We start from the raw sequence: 8084 nt of genomic DNA, 5'->3' as shown, positions 1-8084 counted from the left end.
CCGTGCCACGCTGCATGTTTACTCAAGTCAAGGCTCCCACGTGACCCTCCCACGTGACCCTCCCACGTGACCTGCTCACACAAGACATGCTCACACAAGACATGCTCACACAAGACATGCTCACACAAGACATGCTCACACAAGACATGCTATCAGACCTGGAATCTCAGAGCTTTTAGTGCGCGCGCTCAGCTTTCACTCACCAGTCACTGGCACTGTCACAACTGCAGTCCTGGGAATTTCAAGGGTCATCGGCCGCCATATTGGTGACCTATTGACCCGCTTTCTCAAAACATGCTGTAATTTTTAAACCAATTCTTCACCAATGTAAACAAACATTGCAAAGAAATGGCATTCAACTTGTAACACTCTTACCGAGAAAACATAACTTTAAAAAAAACACCCCCCCCCCCAGTGTCACAACACCTTCCCACTGTCACAACACCTTCCACTGTCACAACACCCTCCCACTGTCACAACACCCTCCCACTCTCACAACACCCTCCTACTGTCACCCTCCCACTGTCACAACACCCTCCCACCACCACTGTCAAAACACCCTCCCACTGTCACAACACCCTCCCACTGTCACAACACCTTCCACTGTCACAACACCCTCCCACTCTCACAACACCCTCCTACTGTCACCCTCCCACTGTCACAACACCCTCCCACTGTCAACACCCTCCCACTGTCACAACACCCTCCCACTGTCACAACACCCTCCCACCCCCACCACCACTGTCACAACACCCTCCCACTGTCACAACACCCTCCCACTGTCACAACACCCACCCACTGTCACAACACCCTCCCACTGTCACCCTCCCACTGTCACAACACCCTCCCACTGTCACAACACCCTCCCACTGTCACCCTCCCACTGTCACAACACCCTCCCACTGTCACAACACCCTCCCACTGTCACAACACCCTCCCACTGTCACAACACCCTCCCACCCCCACCACCACTGTCACAACACCCTCCCACTGTCACAACACCCACCCACTGTCACAACACCCTCCCTCCCACCCCCACCCCCACTGTCACAACACCCTCCAACTGTCACAACACCCTCCCACCCTCCCACTGTCACAACACCCTCCCACCCTCCCACTGTCACAACACCCTCCCACTGTCACAACACCCTCCCACTGTCAGAACACCCTCCAACTGTCACAACAAATTCCCACCCCCACCCCCACTGTCACAACACCCTCCCACTGTCACAACACCCTCCCACTGTCACAACACCCTCCTACTGTCACCCTTCCACTGTCACAACACCCTCCCACTGTCACAACACCCTCCCACTGTCACAACACCCTCCCACTGTCACAACACCCTCCCACCCTCCCACTGTCACAACACCCTCCCACTGTCACAACACCCTCCCACCCTCCCACTGTCACAACACCCTCCCACTGTCACAACACCCTCCCACTGTCACAACACCCTCCCACCCTCCCACTGTCACCCTCCCACTGTCACAACACCCACCCACTGTCACAACACCCTCCCACCCTCTGACTGTCACAACACCCTCCCACTGTCACAACATCCTCCTACTGTCACAACACCCTCCCACTGTCACAACACCCTCCCACTGTCGACCTCCCACTGTCACAACACCTTCCAACTGTCGCAACACCCTCCCACCCTCCCACTGTCACAACACCCTCCCACTGTCACAACACCCTCCCACTGTCACAACACCCTCCCACTGTCACAACACCCTCCCACCCCCACCACCACTGTCACAACACCCTCCCACTGTCACAACACCCTCCCTCCCACCCCCACCCCCACTGTCACAACACCCTCCCACTGTCACAACACCCTCCCACAAATAAAATGATCGAACTGACTTTTTCAATCACTTTTTAATGCGCTGCTTATTTTTTAATTGAATATAGAAAAAAAAAAATTGCAAACCTTTCTGTTTGTTTTTTTAAATTTTCAGATGATTTGGTTTCAAAGCTTGAAGCCAAATATGTTGTTAATTAGTCTATGCAAGCAGCGGGGATTTAATTACAGGAAACTTAATATCTTAATTAAATTAGGTTTTTTGTCACTAACAAGATTTTATAATTAGTATTTTATAACGAACACATACAAACACATACACACATTTAATAGTCTAATTTACCTGTAGAAGGAGTGGGGGGGGGGGGGGCATTAAATAAATATATAACAAGACATATGACCCGCAGACAAGTTTAACAACGAGCCATGCTAAACGTTTAACATGTCATACGTTAAACCAGGCGTTTTTACTTGAAGAGGATATCACAAGTTAAACCGAGAGTTCCCCAGTTAAACCGAGAGATAAACAGTTAAACCACCACATACCATTTGAGTGTCGGCTCATATAGTGTAACCGTTGGCAGTCAAGTATGTTAGACCAGAGCAAGGATCACGCGAGACCAGAGCGAGGATCACGCGAGACCAGAGCGAGGATCACGCGAGACCAGAGCGAGGATCACGCGAGACCAGAGCGAGGATCACGCGAGACCAGAGCGAGGATCACGCGAGACCAGAACGAGGATCACGCGAGACCAGAGGGAGGATCACGCGAGACCAGAGCGAGGATCACGCGAGACCAGGGCGAGGATCACGCGAGACCAGAGGATCACGCGAGACCAGAGCGAGATTTCCATTCACACCGGTCGCCCCAGAGGTCACGACCCTTGCTCCACAAACAAAACACCGTCTACGTAATGGGGGGGGAGGGGGGGGGGCTATCACTTGACACAACTTGATGCACGTGCAAATGGAAAGACTAGAAAGGGGGGGGGGGGGGGGGAGATATTTAAGAAGGGGCTAGAAACCCAGTGGCGGAACTAGAAAAAAGGGGCCACCCCGCAAAAAATTTTTTTAGCCCCCCCCCCATATAAATATATAGGCCTATATATGTATATATATATATATATATATATATATATATATATATATATATATATATATAATATATATATACTCAAACACAACATACGAACATAGGATACTTATTCATGCTGGCCTGACCGTGTTATGAGAAATACGTGGGTTTTTTTTATTATTGAAACAAATTACAACATCATGTCATGAGTGTAAGTGCATTAGTCTGTTTTGTGAACATCAGTTTTAAATTATCTTTGCCCTATGTCCACTAACAACATATCGGTCAAAAGAATATAAAACATGAAAGCTTTCTGTAAATAATGGTGTCTCGTGTCATGTTTATTTTTATGATTTTTTGTGTTTATTTTATTTATCCTAAATACATTTTCTTTTTATACAGTGTCATTCTTTAGTAAGTAATTTATAAACAAATAATAATAAAGAGAAGTAATTGCTTTTTAATTTGTTTAGTACAAATCTATTAAAAAGAGGCTATGAGCATCACTATTTGATTATTTAAAAAAGGGAAATAAGTCATGGAAGTGGTTTGAACGTTTGCTTATCTTTGATGAGTTCGATTGTAGGAGAAAGAGAACTCGGCTTTCACAGTGGTTTAAAAACGAAGGTAAAATGAGCGTGGGGTGGTGTCTATAGAATAAAGATAATCCAACCGCAGCTACGATAATCTTTTTACAAAACAAACATTAAGTCAAAAATGCAAGAACATTTTTTTTTTTTAACTATAACAATTTTTTTTTTATGGTCGGCCGTGGGCCCCTAAATGGCGTGGGCCCCCCCGCATTGCGGGGTCTGGCGGCACTGTAGTTCCGCCCCTGTAGAAACCACCACATTACATTTTTAAACTCTACACCGAATGCTAGTTTTTTTTAAGTAGTTCCCAACATTTGTTTATTGTATTTAAAAATGCCGTGTGAGTTTCTTTTGATAGGAAAAAAGGTTTACTTGTTAATATATAGGCCTACTTGAACACTCATACACACACGCACACATACACACACACTCACACACGTGAGTTAAGTGGCTTTGACAGGGGAGACAATTTAAAAAAAAAACTAAAATGGGAGACTATTAAAACTGAGGAGTCTGTTATAAATGGCTTTTAAGGGAGATAATTTCACATGACTCTCGGAGGGTGACGATTATAACTAAAGAGTGTGGGGGCCAGGGGACACAACTATCGGACGTAATGTGAGGGCCCCCCGGGTTGTCCCCGCCCGGCCTCAGACGAGAATTTCCATAATTAAAACACCGCGCAGTCGCCGGGTGCTGACGTCACGGCCTCGTCTTGGTGCGGCGGGAAAAATCCTGTCACTTTTGGTCCGGTTAAAAATAGAAAGCAGACACGTGATCAATCACAAGTTCAATATTAGCCCCCCCCCCCCCCTCCTCTAGCACCCCCTCCCTGCCAACACACAACCCTCCCCACCCGAAGAATCAACCAACGCATCCAAAAGAGGAAGATTACTTTGTGCAATATTTTTTCGACCGACAAGGACAAAGGGCTACAACTGTGTCTTGAAGACATCTTCGTCATGCACGCACGACTGAACATTTCAAATGAAATAACCAATCAGTAAAAGTCGCAGGGGGAGCCTACTCCAGACGGAACCAACAGAAAGGGAGAATAACTGCAGTTTAAAATAAAAAATGTATTCGAATTTTAAAATTATTTTTATTAAATTATCGAAAAAAAAATAGTTGCTTCTGGTTTTTTTTTTCTTTATTTTTAAAATGTAAACAAGCAAAATGTTGTGTTATTTTTACAAAACTGTTTAAGTTAGTTTTTTTATGTTTTTTTAAGGACATATAGGCTAATATACAGGACATACGGTACAGTTAACATACAGGACATAAGAATAAAGACGCAGGATAACCAGTTTTAATCAAGACGGCATTTGGTACTGTGTGCCTCTAGTTATGTGGACCTCTAGTTATGTGGGCCTGTAGTTATGTGGGCCTCTAGTTATGTAGGCCTGTGGTTTTGTGGGCCTCTAGTTATGTAGGCCTCTAGTTATGTGGGCTTCTAGTTACGCGGGCCTACAATCACGTGGGATCCGTGTCGCGCTGGGCCAACGGATGTGACGTCAGGCCGTTATGTCATTCAGCTACCGGAGTACTTCCGGTTGGTAATTCTTTATCGATAGTCCCTCAAGTTGCCGCCAATAATTTTGGTTTTATCTGTCGTGGCAACTTCGCTTGGGGTGGTCGTGTCGTCCCCACCCCCTCCCTTCCCTGCCCCGCGGTTATTGACTTGGTGTAAAATATGTTTTGGGGGTTAAACTATCACGTGACTAACCCCGAGCCTGCCGGAAGTGTGTGGGTGTTTGTATGTGTAATGTGTGTGTGTTTGTGTATTTCGGTGTGTGAGGTGTATTTGTGTGTATTTATATGTTTATTTGTGTGTTTTGCAAGGGAAGGGAGGGTGTGTGTTTGTAACAAAACAAGACATTCTATAAAAGAAAAAAAAAAATTAAATCTTAATACGTATAATTCCCAGTCACCAGATTAAAGCTTAACAATTATATTTTCAATGTTTAGACAACAGCATACACATTTTTAAAGAAATAATTCGTTTGTGCCCTACTATACAGGGTCAATGTCTCTTATCTGCTGTGGATGTTTGAGTTGTTTTAACAAGGCTTTATTGTGGTTTACTCTGTATTTATTCCTTGAACGTCTTCTGTTTTGAAACATTTGTCCAGAAGAAAGCTTGCCCCTCTAGAGAAGGCTGGCCAATGTGTGTCATCAAAATGAGAATCAGAGATGTTTCATACATTCTATGATTGTACGCAAACATCACCCATCCTACAGAATGTATGTATGTCTCACTTTGTTAGGTAACACACACACATACACACACACACACACACACATATATATATATATATATATATATATATATATATATATATATATATATATATATATATATATAATATATATATATATATGTGTGTGTGTGTGTGTGTGTGTGTGTGTGTGTGGGTGTGTGTGTGTATAATGTATGAGTGTGTAACATTATGGAAATAAATGCAATAAGCCACTGAACTAATGTAGAATTGATGTAGTAAACATCTCCCCCATAGAATTGATGTAGTAAAACATCTCCCCCATTAGGATATGAAATTATCCCTCAGTCGACGAACGTTTGGTGAAACAGATCAAATCCCCTGTGTACAGCTGTCTTCACTTTACAACAAAAGGAACTTTCAGTCAAATGCTTTTGTGTAAAGTGGGTCCCACTCCCAGGTTTTGTGTAAAGTGGGTCCCACTCCCAGGTTTTGTGTAAAGTGGGTCCCACTCCCAGGTTTTGTGTAAAGGTGGGTCCCACTCCCAGGTTTTTGTGTAAAGTGGGTCCCACTCCCAGGTTCTGTGTAAAGTGGGTCCCACTCCCTGGAGATATATAAACCAGAAGCAAACTTTCAGTTTGCTCCCATCTTTTATTTGGTGTAACGTTTCTCTAACCCCCCCCCCCCACCCCATATCCCACAAACACCAGCTAGAATGTTCTAGTGCCCTACAGCTTTTATTGTAACTACTAGCCGTCCCGGCCAGGCCCTGCACTGGCATCTCTGAAAAACTTATCTGTAAAGGACCATAACTTGTGTGTTTAGTAATCAGCATTTATCAGGCATTGCCCACCCTTACCACAAACACACCAAAACACACAAAAAACGCTAACATAACACTAACACAGAACAAACACAAACGAAAACACAAAAACAAACGCAAAGACAAAGACAAAACCCCAACCACAAACACAAAGAAAACACAAACAATAACGCAAACAAAAAGCAACGGAAACCAAATCTAAACGCAAACACAAACCCAAACCACAACCAAACAAAACCAAAACTCACCCAAAAAAAAAACAACGCAAACATTACACAAACGCAAATACAAACACAAACGAAAACGAAAACACCAAAACAAACGCAAACGCAAACAAAAAACACAATCACAAACACAAAGAAAACGCAAACGCAAAGAAAAAAAGCAAACGAAAACAAACCCAAAATCCAAACGCAAACACAACCACAACCACAAACGCAAACCCAAACACAAAGAAAACACAACGCAAAGATAACTCAAAGTGTCCACAGTCTAGCCCGGGGCGCCAAATCGCACCATGACGACGTGCGGCATAACCGCCTGATTCAACTTAGTAAACGACTATAGTACCCAACTTATTCATTGTCTTTTGAACTCACTTACGCGAACGTAGGTACCATAGCGTACACGGAGGCCTGGGGCGCCAAATAGCACCCTGTCGGGATGCCGGAGGACGCCCGGATTTGATTCACTTAAAGACTATAGTAACCTTTCTTATCCATAGTCTATCGCACTGTTTAAAACAAAATTATGCAGCATAGCGCTCACATGATAGCCCAGGGCGCCAAATCGAACCGTGCAGGGGCGCCGGCGGACGCGCCTGTTTCAATTTAGTGAACAAAATGATAATACCCAAAGCTTATCCGTAAACGGATAGAAATAAACATATAGGAATTGTAGGACCTGGCTTATTAAATGTTATTGATTTTAAAAAATAATTAGTGAACAGTATGTTCAGTGTATAGAATAAATAAAAGGCAGTATTAAAAATACCAACGACATTGCACTTAATCAATCCCCGCTAATTATGTAATTATTTTTTTCTTAACACCAAAACAAAGTAATAAAAAGTAAATTCTTTCTTCCCCAGATTTAATGGTTTTTTTAAAGTGAAGTAACTGTGCCCGTCAATACAAAACAGACACAATTATAGAAATTTTATAAACGTTGATACACTTTTTAAAAATTTTATGTAATGTTCATAATTGAAAATTATTATTCTAAGTAGATAAAATGAAAATTGTTTTTAAAGACTTTCAATTGTAATTTTTTAACTCATAAATGTAGACACTGAGCACTATAATAATCTAACACTTAAATCCATAGAAGTATCCACGACAAACTAATTTAATTTTACTAACAAATATTTTACATACAGAATTTAGCTTTATTTATAATATTAAAAATTAAAATTGATTATGTAAACAACTTTGGAATGAAAAAAAAAAGATGAAGACTGTTTGCAGATAGTAGGTACAAATGGAAAGTGTGAATGCAAATGACTACCTATTGTAAACATACTATATCATGTTTTCTTGTATAACTTCAGACATAACTATTTGTACTT

This window comes from Physella acuta, unplaced genomic scaffold, assembly GCF_028476545.2.
Source record: "Physella acuta isolate Inbredline_101_S28 unplaced genomic scaffold, ASM2847654v3 ptg000714l, whole genome shotgun sequence".
NCBI lineage: Eukaryota > Metazoa > Mollusca > Gastropoda > Physidae > Physella > Physella acuta.
Note: the sequence above shows the minus strand (reverse complement) of the source record.